The following is a 20901-nucleotide window of genomic DNA, read 5'->3' on the forward strand; positions in this document are numbered from 1 at the left end:
GACCATTTGCTATACTATAGGATACAGCAAATAAGTAGATGTTTGACATAGGATTTTCACTGTAGGAGAAAAGACAAATATAAAATAAAAGAATCCAAGAAGAAATTCCTATGATGTTAAATTTGAATCAGTAATATTGGTATACCTATATCTTAGTTTCTACGTACTTTTTTCACTAAAGGGAACTGGGACTCTAGATGTGGGCTGGGAAAGTAGAAGTGAGCATGGAATATGTTGTTGTGCCAGAAATCAGTGAATCATTCAAAAACTAGTGAGGTTGTGTCAAAAGGATACATGAAGGTTCTCCTGCTGGCCAAATTTGGGACAATTTGACATCAAAAGGAATAATGATGGTAATTGACTATAAGGCATTTGATGAAAAAAGAAACCCACAAGTCCGTAGCATTTATCAAGAAAGAGTGAATGAGGAATTTATTTATTACAGAAGAAATGATAAAATTAGAAAAATCACCATCTTCCAGTCCCCAATTTAATACTTGATCGTCGGTGGACTGCAGTGCTCTACTGAAAAACCCTGGAGTTCTCTGTCATAAATTGAAGAAAGCTCCATATTCTTTCAGTAGGGTTCTGCAACCTGGCTTCATAATCAAGGTAAGACAAGTGATGCTGTGGTTTGTGGGGAAAATGGGACTTCTTCTCTAGTCTTAAAATCTGACGTTGCTGAATTCTACTAGTAGTTATTGCTTCCTTTATTAAGCATTGCCTTTTATTTTCTATGTTAAACAAAATAAAATCCAAATTATTGGATTGGGTACCATTGAAATCTCTTCATATTGCTCAGTTTTTCTAGTAGGGTAAGGAAGCAGCATTGAGTTCCTGACTCAAAGGACTCATTGGAAAATAAACTTCATGCACCTTTATTTTTGTCCCTGGCCAACCCCAAATAGGCTAAAATTTTCTTGTCTAGATGGAAGTAGAATATTCCATGCAGCCATACTATGTTCAGACAGTTTCATGAGCAAAATCCTTTAATGGTAGGGCAGTTGAGGACTCCCTCTTCTGCTCCTGAGAATGAATATTATCCTCACAGAGCTTGAGGGCCTCACATAAATCCTTATCTTCTTTCTCTGATTTTCTCACCTTCACTGATCAAGAACACTTAGAAGTATAGAGCCTTAGACATCATTTTACTGAGCTCCTAACTTTATAGATGAGCAGGCCAGGTAAAACTGAAAAATTAAGTGCTTTGCTCAGGATCACAAAAGTTGAACTGGGACCAGAATCTACCGTATCTGTTATGCCAGAGCTTCCCTACCCTGTCTCCTTTTCTTCCCCATCCAAATGTAGGAATAAAAGAATCAGAACTGGGAATTTAACTTCAAATGCTTAGCTGTTTGTCCAACTTGTTTGAAATAATAAATTTTTGAATATGGTAGTTAATTTTTAATCATAACATGGGATAGTGCAGGTCAGTAACCTTATTGTAGTTAAACTTTAAATTGTACAGAAAATAAGTCAAATAGTAATCTGCACATAGTAGGCATTCAGGTATACTACTTTACTGATAACATGAAAGTTGCAATGCTGGGTTTTTTGTTGTTTTCTCTTTTATCTATGGATCATTATGCCCTAGAAAAAAAATTCCCGTGGATACACATTAAAAAGCAAACAAACATAAAATGTTGCATTTTCAAATAAATCTGCGAAATGTTCCAATCTATATTCCATCTCTTGGGAAGTCAGAACTTACATTAGCATAGTAAAGGTGCTAACAGTCCTTCATTGAAGAACCATGAGTATCTTTGTTTAACTAATTATTTTCAGTAGTTATTTGATTTTGTAAATAATTACTTGCTCTATTAATACCCCCATGGACTAGTTTAAGAGAACACACTTGGAGGAACTCTGCTCTAAACCCTTAGCTTGCAGAGTTAAGCAAGGTGTATTAGAAACTGAAATACCACATTTATGATGGAGTCACTGACACAGAAAAAGCTGGCTATTTTTTAAGAATCACATGATATCCCTGACCGGTTTGGCTCAGTGGATAGAGTGTCGGCCTGCGGACTGAAGGGTCCCGGGTTCGATTCCAGTCAAGGGCATGTACCTTGGTTGCGGGCACATCCCCAGTAGGGGGTGTGCAGGAGGCAGCTGATCAATGTTTCTCTCTCATTGATGTTTCTAACTCTCTATCCCTTTCCCTTCCTCTCTGTAAAAAAATCAATAAAATATATTTTAAAAAAAAGAATCACATGGTAAGTCAAAAGCATAGTCAGGAAATATTCTACTGCTAGGAATTTATGCTACCAATTAACTTACCAAGATTTACCAAGAATCAGAAAATCCTATTCTAAAAAATAAAGCATTCTCTTTAAACAACCTACAAATCTTTTACTTAAAAAAAAATACCATCACTCCTTTCACTATTTTTTCAGACTTAAAGTTTACTCTTTACTCTCCTACTTTTAAATACAAATGTTTCAGACTATATCACAATATAAACATTATTTTTTGTGCTGCTTTTCCAATAATTTATGGCAAATATTTTTGCACACTGGTTATGATACTCACCTAAGTTATAAACATGAAGGGCTGGTTTCAAATGATGAGGTTTCCTGTCGTTAACACTTGGTAGTAGTTGAGGCAGTTATATTCCAACGCTACTTATATACATTCACTTGGATTAAGCAATATCAAATGACAGCATTTGATGAATGAGGCAATGCAAATAGAGCCAGTTGAGTAGGTTAGAATGAATAAGAACATATTTTGTTCCCACAGTGAAATCCTAAACAGAGCTTTTACATTATTTTAGCTGCAGTACTTTCAATGAGTCTTCTCAGTTAATCATTAATTTTTATCAAACCTCTATGACATGGACTCTAGTTAGTGATTATTGCTCAGTATACAGAATTTAAGGGAACAGATTATTTAATTGCCTTTCTCTTTTCTACAAAGTTTAAAACTTGTGAAGTGTTTTTTTTCTGTTTATAAAAATGATGTATATGCACTTAGAAAATGTGTAATTGACAGGAAAGCATATATGCTATAGATTCTGACTTTTTCTTTCAATGTAGAAATACTGTGCATATCTATTTTTTATAAAAAAAATAGAATCAACTACAAATATTTTGTAAGCTGACTTTTCTCATTTTTCAATTAATAGTATGAATACTTGAGATGTCAGAAATATTATTTTACAGGAAGCATTATAAATAGTATTCAATCATATAAGTATGCCAATACTAATGGTTTATTGATTAACACTTTGGCTTTTTCTAGTTTTTCCTTTTCTTTTTAAAATTTTTTTATTGTTGACAGTATTACAATTGTCTTCCATTTTACCCACCTTTGACCCCTCTACCCAGCTCCTGCCCCACCTCAGTCCCCATGGATTATACATATATGCATATAGTTCTTTGGTTAATCTCTTCCTGTCCCCTTTACCCCCCTCTTTTTTTTTTTCTGATATCACCAATGTTGCAACTGACAGCTGTATGTGTGTGTGTGTGTGTGTGTGTGTGTTTTCTGATTCTTAGTAAATCTTTGTAAGTTCATTGGTAGCATAAATTCCTAGCAGTAGAATTGCTGTATCAAAGAATACATGTATCTTCTATTTTAATAGATATTACCCAATTAACTTCCAGTAGTTTGTATTGATTTATAATTGTTTCAACAATCCAGGTTCATGCCTTTTTCTCTTCTGCCTTAGCAGCAATGAGTGTTATCACCTTTAAAATGTTTGTCTTTCTAAAGAGAGGACAATACTTCATAGTTTCAAATTATTTTATTATTTAGTGAGATTGAGCATCTTTTTAAAAACATATTTGTTGTCAATTTAAATTACTGAGATTTATATGAATTCTTTGTAAATTAAGACATTAAATTTTTGCCTGTGCTATGTGTTGAAAAATTTTTTTCACTACCATTTATCTTTAAACTTTGTTAATGGTATTTTTTTCCCACACATAAGTTTTCAAATATTCTGAGGTAAAACTTTTATTTCTCAAGTGAGCCAAGGCGGGGCTGCTTTGGCTCACTTGAGAAATAAAAGTCACAGTAAATGAAGTGAGTCTAGGTGGGGCATCTGTCAGCTCACTGGAAAATCAGAGAAAGGGGGGCCTTGGAAACAGGTTCAGGGGGTTATCCTGGGACAAACTGAGGCTGGATTTTGTGTCCTGCTTCTAAAGGATTCCCTCCGCTCTTCAAAGATTATAAATAAACTAGAGGCCCGGTGCATAAAAATTCATGCACTGGAGAGGGGTCCCTCAGCCTGGCCTGCCCCCTCTCACAGTCTGGGTGCTCTCAGGGGTGAGAGGCGACCCAGCAATCAGGAGAAGGTGATGCCCCATCATACCTATGCTGCTGCCACTGTTGGCAGTGCAAGCCTCGGCCAGCCCTGGTCACCTAAGCCCCAGGCGGTCCTAGGAGGCTGGGCAGCCACCATCCGAGGCTTGCCTGCTCCTCGGGCTGGCCCTGGGTGGCTGGGAAGCCTCTCTATCTGAGGCTTGCCTGCGCCTTGGGCTGGCCCTCAGCAGCTGGTGGGCTGAGGGGACTGGGGGACTCCAGAGGCAGGCGCGTGGAACAGCCGGGCCCACCTGGGGGTGGGCCCCGCCTTGCTAAGCGCCTGCCCAGGCAGGGCTGAGGGGACTGGGTGCTGCCATCTTGTGGCTGTGGGCGCTGCCATCTTTGAAGGCGGGGCAGTCAATTAGCATATTCCATCCTTATTGGCTCTGGGCACCACCATCTTTGTGATGTCATGAGGGTCAATTAGCATATTCCCTCTTTATTAGATAGGATTATGACATTTTCTAAAACTCTTACAGCTTACTATTTAAAACCTAAATTTTTGATTAACTATTACATTTAGTGTAAAGAATAGGTTAGGCCCAGCTGGTATAGCTCAGTGGTTGAGCATCAACCTATGAACCAAGAGGTCACAGTTCGATTCTCGGTCAGGGCACATGCCTAGACTTCAGGCTTGATCCCCAGTGTGGGCCATGCAGGAGGCAGCCCATCAATGATTCTCTCTCATCATTGATGTTTCTCTCTCTCTCTTTCTCCCTTTCCCTTCCTCCCTGAAATCAATAAAAATATATTTTAAAGAAAGAGAATAGGTTAGAATTTTTTTACTCCCTAAGTGCTTATCCTAACTACATATGTAATCCAATTTAGACAAAGGTAAGTTTCATGTTATGTAGGGACCAGAAAGTAGAGGGCTGTGAGTGCAACAATATGAACTTTGAATTTTATCCTGTAGCCAACTGGAATCTTTTAAAGGTTTTTAAAGCAAGTGAGATATAATTAAAATGTGTTTTGTGAATGTAATTTTAGGCCAGTTTGGAAGGCATTAAAATAGCGTGGCAAAAAGTAGTGAGGACAGGGCCAGGTCAATATTAGTGAGACTGGTAAGGAGGGAATGAAGGTGATGAGTGCTGCAGGCATTTTATATAGTCCTAGTGTTACCGGACATGAAACAGGCCCAGAGCCGGCCAGTAGTGTGTGGTTCTTGATTTGTGCAGGAAAGATTTCACAGCACAAATCCAGGTGATTTTGAGAGTATGTTTATTAAAGTGGGGACGGTGAAACAGGAAGGGTGTAGGACAGAAGAAGAAACAGGAGGGAGCTGAGGCGGGGCTGCTTTGGCTCACTTGAGAAATAAAAGTCACAGTAAATGAAGTGAGTCTAGGTGGGGCATCTGTCAGCTCACTGGAAAATCAGAGAAAGGGGGGCCTTGGAAACAGGTTCAGGGGGTTAGCCTGGGACAAACTGCTGCTGCCCATGGCTCCCCTGATTGCAAGTTTCATGAGGTCCCTTAGAGTTTGTGAGGAAAGAAGAAGGAGAACGGAAAGGCATGAGCATGCTCCTGGGAGAAGAGCATGCTCTGCATGCTCTGAGTCCTGGGTCTTGAGGGTTTTAAAGGCTGGGAGTTTAGGCAAGATCTTAGAGGAGGATCTCAATAGAATATTCATCAGCTTTATGTTGATACACCAAAATGAGATTTATTCCTTTAATTTTATCGGTCCTTGGGTGTGGTTGGCAAATGGCACTAATTGGATTTTTGCTATCTGTCTCCCTTGAGTAGGGTGATTTAAGCTATTTACCCTCTGGTTGAGGAGAAGTATAAACCTTTTACTCTTTTTCTTTTTTAGTTGTTACACATTTTTTTGTTCTTTTTTTTATTGATTAAGGTATTACATATGTGTCCTGTCCTTATCCCCCCATTGCCTCCCCCTGCCCTCCCCCCCTCTCCCCACCCTCCCGCTCATGCCCTTACCCCCTGGTGTCTGTGTCCATTGGTTATGCTTATATGCATGCATACAAGTCCTTTGGTTGATTTCTACTCTTTTTCTTAAAATTAAATCTTTACTGTTGAAAGTATTACATATGTCCCCTTCCTGCCCTCCCCTTCATTGACTCATTTTAACCTGCCCCTCCCTTGCCTTCATTCTGAGATTCCCCAGTCTGTTCTATGCTTCTATGTCTCTGGATCTATTTTGTTCATCAGTTTATTTTGTTCATTAGATTCCACATATGAGTGAGATCATGTGATACTTTTCTTGTTCTGACTGGCTTATTTCACTTAGCATAATACTCTCCAGGTCCCTCCATACTGTCTCAAAGGGTAAGAGATCCTTCTTTTTTTACTGCTGCAAAGTATTCCATGGTGTAAATGTACCACAGCTTTCTTATCCACTTGTCTATTCATGGGTGCTTGGTCTGTTTCCAAATCTTAACTATTGTAAATTGAACATAGAGGGATGCATACATTCTTTCTGATTGGTGTTTGGGGTTTCTTAGGATATATCCCTAGACATGGGATCAATGGGTCAAATGGCAGTTCCATATTTAAAAGTTTTTGAGGAAATGTCATACTGTTTTCCATAATGGCTGCACCAGTTGCATTCCCACCAGCAGTGTATAAGGTTCCCTTTTCTCCACATCCTACCCAGCACTTGTCATTTGTTGATGGTAGTCATTTACTCTTAAGTGTCCTTGGGTAGAGGAGTTAGGATTTTGCAACTTACTAGAATGGCTGTAAACTGCTTGGCTGTTTAACTATCTGTCTCAGTTTCCCTATTCCACTTGTCCTGGTTTACTAGCCTGTCTCACTAGAAAGGGTCCCAGAGATCTCTATTCTAGCTCCACTAAGTCACACAATCCCTAGTGGCTAGGTAAGGTTACAATCTAAGTTTCACTCCCAGTTCTGGGTTGTGTCTGCCACAGAGCCTCCACAGCCCTTTTTGGATGTGAGTGTATCAGCTCTGGACTCGGGGAGACAGGAGATAAAGGGAAGTTAAAGTGGTGCCAGTGGTTCAGGGTAGGAAACTCAGGTGTAGAGTTCATTGGCAAGGACAGGTAATGAGTATGATGTGGGACAGGTGACATTTGAGATTCTTGAAGAACAATTATATGGACATTTTGGCAGGGAGCAGAAACTAAGTTATGGGAACAGGAGGCCAGAATTAGTTATGTGGATTTGTTCTTCATTGTGAAAGCATAAGAGTTGAAGATGGTGTAGGAATAAATGAGATTGTATTAACTGAATGTGGAGCAGAAAGAGAAAGCATAGTTTTTCTAGATCAAGCATGTCAAACTTGTGGCCCGAGGTCCACATGCGGTCCACAAGGAATATTTTTGTGGCCCAGCCAATATAACGGTATGCAAGAAATGTTTTAATAAAAATTTTGTAACTTAATTTTTATAATATCCTGTTCTACATAATTACTAATAACGAACTACAACATTCGCTAATGACTGATTACTATAATCGTGTTGCATTCATTTCCCTTAGTGCCTTACACGCAGGCGCACCATTTCTATCCACTGATACTAGCAGTGCATATTTTAGCAGCCGATTGCCAGGCCATTAGTCTTGTACTGACTTGTTTGGTGTGCACAACAGAAAATATTTAACTTTTGGAGAACAAGAAAAATAGGTTTATTTGCATTACACTTATTAATTTGTGCAATTATTCAGTGTCTGGTAAGTTAATGTTCAAGAAAAAATATTAATTTTTATTAAAATGTTCTATTATTTTATGTTAATGATTACTCATTTATTTCAGCTCTTTGTATTCAGCATGTCTCTATCGAAATAAACCTATGTTTCTATGAAAATTGAAGCTTTTGTTTTTTTGCTGCCCACATAAACTTAAACCTTGTTTATTTGGCCTGTGTTAGCCTTTCAGTTTGACGTGCTTGTTCTAGATGGAACTATAGGGAATATTACATTTAAGAGGTAAGAGAAGAATTAGAAAGAAGACCAACCCTATCCAGTTTGGCTCAGTGGATAGGGCGTCGGCCTGTGGACTGAAGGGTGGGGTTTGATTCTGGTCAGGGCACATACCTTGGTTGCAGGCTTGATCCCCAGCCCTGGTTGGGGCGCATGTGGGAGGCAACCAATTGAAGTGTCTCTCTCACATCGATGTTTCTCTCTCTCTGTCTCTCCCCCTCCCTTCTACTATCTCTAAAAATCAATAGAAAATATCTTCAGGTGAGGATTAATAAAAAAAGAAAAAGACCAAAAAGAAAAGCAGGAAAAAAAAAAAAAAAGAGGTCATATTATGAAGGCTAAGAGAGAAGATCTTCTCAAAAATGAACATTTGGTGAGGAGCACTAGAGACCGAGCTGGAGATTAGAGACCTTGGAGAGAGTCCTTTAAGCATGGTGGGCTCTCCAAGAAACTGCAGTGGACTGCACAGTCTGAAGAAGGAGGAAGTGAGACTTTTTCAAGAAGTACAATAGTGAAAGGGAAACAAAGAAAGAGAGAATGGTATTTTGACAGAATACATGTAGAAGAGCAAGTGCTGCTCACCAGTTAGGTGATATTGGGAAAATCAGTCTCTAAAGCCTCAGTTTCTTCATAATAATGATTTATCCTCATGATTTGAAGTCATTGGGTTTGTGAGAATTATATGAAAAGGTATATTTTAAGCACTTAGCACAGTACCTGGCACATAGCAAGAACTTAATACATGTTGTATCATTATTGTTAGTATTGAGGTATTTGTTAGGTCTGATCAAATAATTGAATCAACACCCCCTCCAATAGGAACTGACCTTTAGACCACTTCACAACCAACATTCCCTTTTACTGAGACCACATTCCAATTGCTAAGACCATTATTCTTACCCTCTGGACCTTTTTAGGATCCGGACCTGCCCAGATAATTCTCTGCCCAGAAAAAGCCTGTCTAGAATCCTTTAAAATCTCTGACTCCTTGTCCCTGGGTGCTGGTGCCATTTGGGGGCTCAGCCAACCTGGTATCCAGATGATCTAATAAATTTATAATCCCTCACCACTTTTGCCCTCGTGCATTCCTCCTTCGGTGATGCTAACATTTGGTGCCTGCTTCCTCTTTTCCTCCAGCCTCATATGCCTATACATAATTTTCCAATTTTTAAGTTCAACTGATTTTAGCTTTTGTTACAGAAAATCTATAAAGTAGATTTGTAACTGTTAATGTAATGTCTTGTTCTTTGTTGAAGGTGTGTTTCTTGAAAGGTGTTCATAAATGTCAATCTAAGAAATGCTTGTTGTTTATTTTTTAGTTATCATTGGAAAATTAAGGTTTCTAAGAGTTAAGAATTCTAATTAAATTGGAAAGAAATTGTATGGTTTTGGTAATAGAAGCATAAGGCATGGACATGCATTTTGAAGGAAAAAGAAAGTGAGGTAAAGTTGTAAGAAGGTTTGTGAAAGTTATAGAAGGTTTGTAGGGAGAAATGTTAAAAGGAAGTTATATAAATGACACAGGCCAGTAAGCCATGACAAGCAGAATAGGGAAACCGAGATGGTTAAACAGCAGTTTGCAGCCATCTAGAAAACCTAGATGCTAAGCAGTCTGTAGCCATCTAGTAAATCCTATTTTCCATAAACCAAGGACACTTAAAAGTATATGATTTGCACTATTCCTCCCCAGCCAGAGGATAAATAGCTTAAATCAACCTACTCAGGGAGACACATAACAGAAATCCAGTTTCTGCCATTTGCTGACCACACCCAAAGACAAGTGAAGCTAAGAGAATAAACCTCATTTTGTTATATTAGACTACAACCCTCCAAACTAATGTCTCTTTCCTTTCACCAGACCATTTGTTATAATTCTTGTTGTTCTAGTTGTTGCCTCAATAGTACTAAAATTTATAAAACAGTTTATCTCCACCATGTTACAAGCCCTGATTGTACTCAGGATATACCACTCCTAGACACCATCACAACCTCCTTTGCTCAGGCCTCATCGTCTCTCTGACAGAGAGCAAGCATTTGGGCTTTGAAGGAAAACATCCTCTTTCAGCAGGAAGCAGCTAAGAGACCCTGCGCACCCTTTTCCCTGAAAGAATTCAGTGCCAAAAGTCCTTGAGGAGGGGATGTAGACTCTGAGACCTCCAGAGCAAGGATGATGGGCCAGGTATAGGTATAGAAACTCACTGGGCCAGAAAGCTCCTAGCAAGGGGCAAAACTGGGAAAACAAGAACCTCACCCCCAGGGTAACCTATATTCCCCTTTCATTTAACTAGGAAGGCAGCTTAGAGCCCTGATATTTTCATTCCTAAAGATAACATCCAGGACTGAACTGTATTTTAGCTCCAGGCCCATAAAAATAGCAAAACCAGACAAGTGACACTGTGGCAGCCTCTGGACCAGCGTTTACCTCCCAAGTCACTCAGCAGGACTGCTTTTGAGCCTTCACCAACCAGTCTCTTGGGGAAATCATGCTGCTGCAACCCATCACTCCAACCATGAGAAATCTATACAGTGTTCCAGCTGATCACAATCAAAATCCATTCCCCTCTGATCTCAACAACCCCCCACCCCCAGCCCCAGCAGGAAGCAACTACAGAAGATAGGACCTTTGCCCCTATTCCATAAAACAAAAAGGCTGGAATGTTAGGTTGGATCAAATAATTGAATCAACACCCCCTCCACTAGGAACTGACCTTTAGATCATTTCACAACCGACATTCCCTTTTACTTAGACCACATTCCACTTGCTGAGACTATTATTCTTCCCCTCTGGAACTATACCTACCTAGAGAATTCTCTGCCCAGAAAAAGCCTGCCTAGAGTCCTTTAAAATCTCTGACTTCCTGTCTCTGGGTGCTGGTGCCATTTTGGGGCTCAGCCCATTTGGTATCCAGATGACCTAAAAAATTTACCACTTTTGGCCTCATGCATTTCTCCTTCCGCAACCCTAACAGTATTTTACTGTGATGTGGGACTCTTGAGAATGTTTTAATTCATAGAGAAAGGAACCAATGAAAAGGAGAAAACTAATATAATAAAGCCCTAGTGGAGACAGAGAAGAGAGAGGGAAATAACTCTAGTGGAAGAGTAAGCTTTGAAAAGGAGAAGGCATACTTCTTTTTTTTTTTTTTTTTTTTTTTTTTTTTTTTTTTTAATAGGAGAAAAGGAAAAGTGAAAGAATGAGAGAGATTTTAAGGTCTAGGAACATGACCTTGAAAATCTTGTAAATGGTTTGAATCTTCTTCATAAAATAGATTGTGAGAAGAATTGTAGAGATTAATAGAAATGCGAATGATTTTTTGAGGATAAGTGGGAAAAGCCTGAAACAGTTTCTTGGAGAATGTATACAAAAATTAACTAAGGTATGGGGAACTACTGTTCATGGATATTGAATTTTAGTTTAGTTAGATGAAAAAAGTTTTGGAGATGGTTGTTTAGCAATGTGAAAGTACTTATGTTACTGCACTGTACACTTAAAAATGGTAAAAATGGTAAAATGTTTATGTATATTTTACCACAATTTTGAAATTTATTTTTTAAAGGATTTAAAAAAATGGGAGTGAGAAAAATAGAAAGATGGGGGGTGGGAGGGAGTGGGGAAGAGGCGGTTGTTTGCAAACAGGAAATGCCAATGTTCCCTATCCTGGAGATAGAGATGTTCTGCTGATAATGGTAGTCAGGATGAGCTTTTGTGGGTGAGCTATGGAAAAGTATTAAAGAGTCATCAAGACAGGCACTCAAGTTATCAAGGGTGATGACAGCAGAAGCAACATGGAATAGAAAAGAACATCAGGGTCTCTGATGACCAGAATAGAAAGAAATGAACGTAAGTCCTTGGGTCCAGGGTTGGGGTTAGCAAGGGCAGTGGAAAATAAGAAATGTGTCACTTTCTCTATTGGCCCTGGGAAATGAGCACACAAGGAAAGGGAGTGGGTTTTGAGAATAATGGTATCACCAGGGAAAAGCCACATTTTAGGTAATAACAGGAAACAGGAACTTTTCAAGAAAAGAGGAGGGAGTGGGTAAGGAGTATGCATATGTGTGGGAGGGGAATATTACAGAGGAGATGACATACATTTAAATTTTTATTTTTTTAAACCTGAAAGAAGATTTTAATTTATCAAAATTAAATAGAAATGTAATTGTAAATAGAAATTGTAATTGGTAATGCACCCCAGAGCAACAAGAAAAATATATGGGGATATAGTCCTTTCCAAAGTTACAACATGTGTGGTTACCTCTTTGATTGGAAAAGGCTTCCAGAAACTTACATTCAACAAATATTAAGTGCTCATTATTTGCCAGGGACTATGTATTCCATCAGCCTTAACCCAAGGGACACTGTAAAAATTTTCATTTAACTTTGTCATATTATCTACATTTGACCAACTGGAAAATCATTTATTGAATCACTAACCTTCTTTTACATACCAGACAATACCCTTTGTTTAGTAGTTTCTCTCCTTTAAAATACCCATAAAAATGTTGTCGGTCAGTCTTTTTTAAAATGTATTTTTATTTATTTCAGAGAGAAAGGGAGAGGGGGAGAGAGATAGAACCATCAACGATGAGAGAGAATCATTGATTGGCTGCCTCCTGCACACCCCACACTGGGATCAAGCCCACAACCAGGCATATGCCCTGACTGGGAATTGAACCTTGAACTCCTGGTTCATAGGTTGATGTCGCTCAACCACTGAGCCATGCTGGCAGGGCCATTGTTGGTCTTTCTTATCTTACTGTGAATTTTACTTTTAAAACAAATGCATTTAATTATATTTTTTCCTATGAGATATCTTGTTGTTAAAATACAGGGTTTACAAGATATTTTTATTAAAAATACATGTTCTTAAAAAAATACATGTTGTTATGGAAAATTTGGACAGTACAGAAAATTGTAAGTTCAACCTTTGATGCCCTAGTACAGTGATTTTCAACATGTATGCTGCAAGAATTTTTATAAAATGCAATGCCTAACTTTTTATTCAGGGACACTGACCTCTTTTCCATTAAATTGTCAAATTAAAAAAATGACATTAGCCCTAGTCAGGTGACTCAGTTGAAGCACTGTCCCATGCACCAAAAAAGGTTGGGGGGCCGAAACCGGTTTGGCTCAGTGGATAGAGCATCGGCCTACGGACTGAAGGGTCCCGGGTTCGATTCCGGTCAAGGTCATGTACCTTGGTTGCAGGCACATCCCCAGTGGGAGGTGTGCAGGAGGCAGCTGATCGATGTTTCTCTCTCATCGATGTTTCTAGCTTTCTATCCCTCTCCTTTCCTCTCTGTAAAATATCAATAAAATATATTAAAAAAAAGAAAAGAAAAGAAAAAAGGTTGGGGGTTCAATTCCCAGTCAGGGCACATACCTGGGTAGCAGGGTTTGATCCCTGGTAGGGGTGCGTACAGAAGGCAACCAATCAATGTTTCCCTCTCATACTGATGTTTTTTTCTCTCTCTTTCCCTTCCTCTCTCTCTAAAATCAATGGAAACATCTCAGATGAGGATTTTAAAAAAAGAAATAATGACAACAGCCAACACAACAATAGCCATCCGGAGTAAATAAATAAAAATTATACCTATATTTTTTTTGTCAGATCAGCAAAAATATATTTCTTTGGTGTGCTCCAGAATTTTAGTAATTACTTTATGTGTGCCATGAAATGAAAAAGGTTAAAAATCACTGCCCTAGTAAGTAGTTAAGTCCTTTGAAAGGAAACATGCAAATCATTGTTGGAAATCCTAACCTCCCTGAGGTCCTGAGGTCACAAATGATGCTGGATTGGTATTTGTTTGTACTATAGCACAGAGTGCTGCCTTGTTATAACAACAAAAATAACTCAAACACTTGTCTCATGCTGGGCTAGGTGCTGGGGTTACATAGCTAACTCTTTCCTGCCCTCCTAGAGCTTATTTTCTTTGGGGGAGGTAGATATTGAACAAATAATCACAAAACAAATCATTTATGAACAGTGATAAATAAGAATTAGGCTGGTAAAAAACATAAAGGAGTGGAGCGGCCACAGAAGGTGGCATTAAGCTGTAACCAAAGGGTGTGAGAACATATGGAAAGGAGGGGACAGAGGTTACTCTCTGGGCAGAGAAAATCTCAGGCGCAAAGGACCTGACAGAACTTGTAATGTTTAGGGAACTGAGAGGGCCAGTGTGGCTGAAGCAGGTGGGCAATGGGGAGAGTATAATGTAATGAAGGTGGAAATAAAAGGGAAAGGGGGGAAGGCTGCATCCTGGAGATGAGGAGAAGGAGCTTGGTTTTATTCAAAGTGCAATGGGAAGCCAAAGAAGGGTTTTAAGTAATATGGGAGGTTTTTAAGAGTGCTCTGGCTGCTATGTAAGGATAGTAACCGGGAAGAAATGAAATCATCAAAGAGTCTGCATTAATTCAAGTTCTAAATAATGGCATTGTTGGTGATGATAATAATGGTGAAACAATTATAGTGTCTTGTGTCTTTTCTACAGGCCAGATGCTTTATTTTATTTTATTTATTTTTACATGAATCTTTATTGTTCAGTTTATTACAGTTGTTCCTCTTTTTCCCCCCATAGCTCCCCTCGACCCGGTTCCCACCACACCCCATGTCCTTACCACCCCGCCACTGTCCTCATCCATAGGTGTACGATTTTTGTCCAGTCTCTTCCCGCACCCCCCACACCCCTTTCCCCCCGAGAATTGTCAGTCCACTTCCTTGTTATGCCCCTGATTCTGTTATATTCACCAGTTTATTCTGTTCATCAGATTTTTTATTCACTTGGTTTTTAGATTCACTTGATAGATATGTGTTGTTCATAATTTTTATCTTTACCCTTTTCTCCTTCTTCCTCTTCTTAAAGAATACCTTTCAGCATTTCATATAATACTGGTTAGGTGGTGATGAACTCCTTTAGGTTTTTCTTATCTGTGAAGCTCTTTATCTGACCTTCAATTCTGAATGATAGCTTTGCTGGGTAGAGTAATCTTGGTTGTAGGTTCTTGCTATTCATCACTTTGAATATTTCTTGCCATTCCCGTCTGGCCTGAATAGTTTCTATTGAGAAATCAGCTGGCAATCGTATGGGTGCTCCCTTGTAGGTAACTGTTTTTCTCTTGCTGCTTTTAATATTCTCTCTTTGTCTTTTGCTCTTGGCATTTTAATTATGATGTGTCTTGGTGTGGTCCTCTTTGGATTCCTTTTGTTTGGGGTTCTCTGTGCTTCCTGGACTTGTAAGTCTATTTCTTGCACCAGGTGGGGGAAGTTTTTGGTCACTATTTCTTCAAATAGGTTTTCAGTATCTTGCTTTCCCTCTTCTTCTGGCACCCTCATAATTCTGATATTGGTACGCTTGAAGTTGTCCCAGAGGCTCCTTACACTATCTTCAACTTTTTGGATTCTTTTTTCTTTTTGCTTTCCCGGTTGAGTGATTTTTGCTTCTTTGTATTTCAAATCTTTGACTTGATTCTTGCGATCCTCTAGTCTGCTTTTAGGTCTCTGTATAATATTTTTATTTCAGTCAGTGTATGCTTAATTTCTAGTTGATCCTTTTTCATATCCTCGAGGGTCTCGCTAAATTTATCGGCCTTTTCTAGAAAATTCTTGAAAAGCCTTATAACCATGGTTTTGAACTCTATATCCAGTCATTTGCTTTCCTCCATTTCTTTCATTTGTGACCTGCCTCTTTGTCTCTGCATTTTAGCTGCTCCATTGAGTTGATAGAGTGGCTTTGTGTGTGAAGTGTCCTATAGGGCCAGTGGCTCAGCCTCCCCAGTTACCTGAGGTGGACATTCTTGGTGTACCCCTTTATGAGCTGTGTGCATAGTCTTGTTGTAGTTAAGCCTAGATTGTTGTTGGTATCACTGGGAGGAGTTGACCTCCAGGCAAATTGGCTGTGAGCATCAGCTGTGTCTACACTGGGAGAGCTTCTGTGCTCAGCTTGGATGGGGCGGAGTCTCAGGGTGGAGCAGACAGCAATGGCTTCCCATCAGCCCCACCCTAAGAGGCCTCTGGGTCTCAGTGTCCTGCGGCAATGGCTGCACGCACCTCTGAGAGAAAGCTGCCCTCAAGTTTTGCCCACTGCCAGACAGTCCAGTTTCTCCCCAAATGAGTCTGGGTACCCAAAGTCTCACCCAGAACTGAAATACAGTGCAGTCTGGAGGATTTGTTTCCCTCCCGAATGAGAAAGCCAGCCATGCGCGCGCCTCCGCACTTCTGCCTTCCGCAGCTCCCCTGAGTCTCAGTGTGCTTCCTCCTGACAGTCCAGTTTCACCCAGTATGAGTCTGGGTTCCCCGAGTCTCACCCGGAACTGGAGTTAAGCGCAGTGGGGAGCCTTTGTCTCCCTCCTGTTTGAGAAAGCCAGCTGCATATTCAGCCGCCTGCCCTTTCCGTGTGAGCGCATGCCTCTCCGCGTCTCTGTGTCTCTGCACCTCTGTCCTCCACAGCTCCTCTGTGTCTCAGTGTCCTTTTCTCTTTCTTTCTAGTTGTAGAATTTCCATTCAGCCAGCTTTCTGGTGGTTCTGGATGATGCCTGTTTTATCTTTTAGTTGTAGTTTTGAAATTGTTGTGCAAGGCAGCAGTATAGGTGTTCACCTATGCCGCCATCTTGGTTTTTCTCTCCAGATGCTTTATATACATGATCTGTAATTGTCACCATGACCCTGGTATTTGAGTATGATTGTCTCCATTTTCTTTTTTATAAAACTCCCCTATCTGGTCTAGCCAGTTTGGCTCAGTGGATAGACCATCCACCTCTGTACTGAAGGGTGCTAGGTTCAATTCTGGTCAAGGGCACATACCTCGCTTGCAGGCTAGATCCCAGGCCCTGGTCAGGATGCATGCAGGAAGCTACCAGATGTGTCTCTCTCACATCAATGTTCCTCTGTCCCTGTCTTTCCCCTCCTTTACATTCTCTCTAAAAAAATCAATGGAAAAATATCCTCTGGTGAGGATTAATAACAACAAAACAACAACAAAAACTGTCCTATTGATTTTTTAGAGAGAGGGGAAGGGAGAGGAATAGAGAGATAGAAACATCCATGAAACAGAAATATCATCAATTGGCTGCCTCCGCCCCCCGACATCATCAATTGGCCTGCAACCTGAGCATGAGCTCTTACTGGTATCCAACTGGTGGACTCTTAGTTCCTGGGTTTGATCTCACACTTTCACATCTTCACAGCTTTGTTCAAGCTGTTCCTCTTGCTATAGATACCTCTTCCTCTTTGCCTAAAAAAGGTTGAGCAATTGAACTCACAACCTGAATATGTGCCCTGACTGGAAATTGAACCCACCACCTTTCAGTGTACCTGACGACACTCCATCCAACTGAACCATGCTGGCCAAGGCTGATTGTCTCCATTTTAGAGGTGAGATTAAGTGTCTTGCAAAAGGCCAGATAGCTAATAAATAGTAAAGCCAATCTCTGAAATCAAGACCATCTGGTTCTTTCTCTTACTCCATGACAGCCATTATAAGAATGAGGTGGGATTGAACTCCTGGGCCTTAAAATCCATTCGCCACCTTGTCAAGTTTGCCTCTTTGGTCCTGGCTGGTAGGAGGGAGAGGAAATGGGGTGCATGACTAAGCTTGGCCATACTATATGACTTCATTCTGGGAGATTTTGCATGGGAGCAGAAAGGAGAGGGCGGGAAAGGAGGGTGCTCACACTGATTCTCTGCTCCCTTGGTGTAGTGGCTTCACTTCTTTCTTGGGACAGATCAGAATAAGTGATGTGGAAGAAGGAGAGGCTGAAGTTTGGGGAAGTGAGATAGCACTCTCCTTACCCAAACTGAATCACTTCCTGTCCCCCCACTCTTCACCACTCTGAAAGTTCCTATGTGTCACTTACCTGGACCTAAGAGAAAACATTCTCCTAGAGAGAGGAAACACTGAATAAAGAAATCTGGTGAATCAATCTATGACTCAAGCCAACCCCTTGTGAGAAGAGAGGAGGGATAGTATGAATTTTTAGGGAAAACTATTTTAACATCTCCAAGGTGAAAAACCCTTAGCATTTATACAGCACTTCTATGCTTTTCCACAGTTTTCCTGGATGCAGTCTTATCTAATCATTTTTATGCACTGATACTACCTGCCCCTTCAGTCTTTCTAGCCTCACACAGCCCCTCTTTCCACACCCTGTACATTTTAGAACCACTGGACTGCTCCCTGTTCCTTAATTCATCACACACTTTCACATGTTCACAACTTTGTTCAAGCTGTTCCTCTTGTTATAGATACCTCATAGTCTTTGCCTAAAAAGCTGCTAGCTAACCCTTGGAGCCCAATTCAAATGTCTTTGTCTCCTTAACCACCAACAATCAGGCAGAATTTATTGCTTCCTTTCTTAGTTGCTTATTATATTCAACTGTGTTTGTTTCTCTACTTCCTCTGCTGGACAACTAGCAATTGGCCCTGTAGTTTTAGTGTGACTAAACATTTTAAATTAAAACATTTTAATTATTCATTTCAATGTGTTGTTTTATTCTCCTCCAATGCCCCTCCTCATGCCTCACATACTTGGGAGAATCAGCTGTGTGTTGGACTAAGTCTCTAGTGATTTTGAAGAAGCAGAGGTAGAATGGTTGACACCCACCCCTCTCAGCTCCCCGCCATTCCCAAACTTAGACCCAGATCTCTGCAGGTCTCAGTCTTCTTAGCTCAAAAATGAAGAGGATGCAGGGAAGCCAGAGTCTTCCCATCCCTTGACTCTCTTTCCTGTGCTCTTGTATAGGCTCACAGTTCAGCCCTTTCTTTCCCCTCTTCCTGGGCCACTTCTACACAAGCAGCTACACCAGCCCCTTGCCCACCCAAAAGATACCACCCTTGGTGAAATGCACAAGCTATGCCTCAGCCCTGTGTTCTCCTCCTCTCATTTCATTAACCTTACAGCAGACAGGATGAGACAGGCGAATAAGGCTGGAATTAAGTAACCTGGATTTGCATTTTCCTAAATACTAATGAGGTTGAACAAACAGCTCTTGGCTGTTTGTATGTATTCTTGGGAGAGGTGTCTGTTCAGGTCCTCTGCCCATTTTTAAAATTGGGTTGTTTGTTTGGTGTTGAGTTTTATGAGCTCTTAAAGTATTTTGGATATTAAGCCTTTGTCAGAGTTACTGTTTGCAAATATCATCACCCCAATAAATTTAATTAACCTGGAGTTATGTTTTAGGTGGAGGAAATATGAAATCCAGGTAAGCCAAGAACTTGGCTTCATTTTCTCTTAGGAAATATTACAGTGAAAAGGGCAGTTTATGGACGTGTGTGTGTGCGCGCGGCGCCTACTCTAAGTGCTAGAAGAAAACAACGTATGGGAAAGAAACGATGTGGAACACATAGGTCTTTGGTTTAGTTTAACTCTGAAATTTAAACTTAAGATAATTTTTTCCTTTTCTTTTAAAATTCTTTTTAAGTAAAACTGGACAAGTAATATACAAATGATGAATTTTGTAAAAAAAAATCAGAGGAGTATGAAAAAATCAATAGGAGTGTGCAGAGTTAAAAGTTCTGTGTTTTTAAAAAATTAACCCTTATATGGTGTTGATTATGTGCCAAGTACTGTACTAAGTGCTTTATACATTTAACTCATCCAATTATCATAACAACCTTATTGGGGGTACTCTTATTTTCCTTATCTAATAGGAAACTGTTGCCTAAACCCAGATGCCCAAAGAATAAACTCACACTGTAAGGGTCATTGAGGTAAATAAATGAAAGGGACAGCTAGGAAGCTTGTCTTAACTCTGGCTCTAGATGGAAAGAAAACTATTCCTCTGAGAATTTATCTCCTCATGAAAAGTCAGCTCCCACATGGAGTTGCAATCTGAAATCACACTACCTGTGTGCTTCCAAAAGCCGGAAATAGAGAATTTAATACAAAATGGTTTTAGGTTGGTAGTGTTCCAAGACAAATGGGAAGGGCAAACATAAATCTTATCTTGAGGAATTCAACTGTAGTCAAAGCCACAAAGTATTTACACAGAAAAACTTCCAGGCCAAATGAGTAGTTTTTGGGCAAAGTTTACAAAGCGAACAAAAGTACTAAACACCATGGCGAGAGCCCACAGCAGAAACAGACAGCAGAAACCAATCTGCAAAGGCTTCATGTACTAGAACAATCAGAAATGATGTATAGCCCTAGCCGGTTTGGCTCAGTGGATAAAGTGTCAGCCTGTGGACTGAAGGGTCCCAGGTTCGATTCCGATTAAGGCCACCATATCTGGGTTGTAGGCTCCATCCCCAGTGGGGGCGTGCAGGAAGCAGCTGATCAATGATTCTCTCTTATCATTGATGTTTCTATCTCTCTCTCCCTCTCCCTTTCTCTCTGAAATAAATAAAAATATATTTTAAAAAAAGAAATGACATATAAATAAACTGATTTTAATATGTTTGGCTGGTGTGGCGTAGTTGGTTGGAGCATTGTCCTGTACACTGAATGGTGGTATGTTTGATTCCCTGTTAGGGCACATACCTAGGTTGTGGGTTCAATTCCCGCTTGGGGCATGTGTGGGAGGCAATTGATAGATGTTCCTCTCTCACCTCTCTCTCTCTCTCTCCCTTCCTCCCTCTCTAAAATCAATATCCTCGGGTGAGGATTAAAAAAACACACACATATTAAAAAACCTGCACAGCTGACTTAAAACTCCTTATTTTACAGATGAGGGAAGTGACATTCAGAGCAGATCTTACTCAAAGTCGCAGTT

At 40.0% G+C, this 20901-nt stretch overlaps 1 protein-coding gene across 6 annotated transcripts in view; it reads right to left on the reverse strand.

The window, feature by feature from the left end:
* IL33 (interleukin 33) overlaps window positions 1-20901 on the reverse strand; it is a 53019-nt gene that overhangs the window by 15962 nt on the left and 16156 nt on the right. Inside the window, exon 1 of one of the 6 annotated variants that reach the window (XM_080668136.1) lies at window positions 16996-17106. The exons of the other annotated variants lie outside the window; for them this stretch is intronic. The gene's annotated coding sequence lies outside the window, so the exon portion shown is untranslated. Of the gene's footprint in view, window positions 1-16995; window positions 17107-20901 lie in introns of those variants that run through there. 6 annotated transcript variants of the gene reach the window in all.

The sequence above is a fragment of the Plecotus auritus genome, assembly GCF_963455305.1.
Source record: "Plecotus auritus genome assembly, chromosome: 5".
Lineage (NCBI taxonomy): Eukaryota > Metazoa > Chordata > Mammalia > Chiroptera > Vespertilionidae > Plecotus > Plecotus auritus.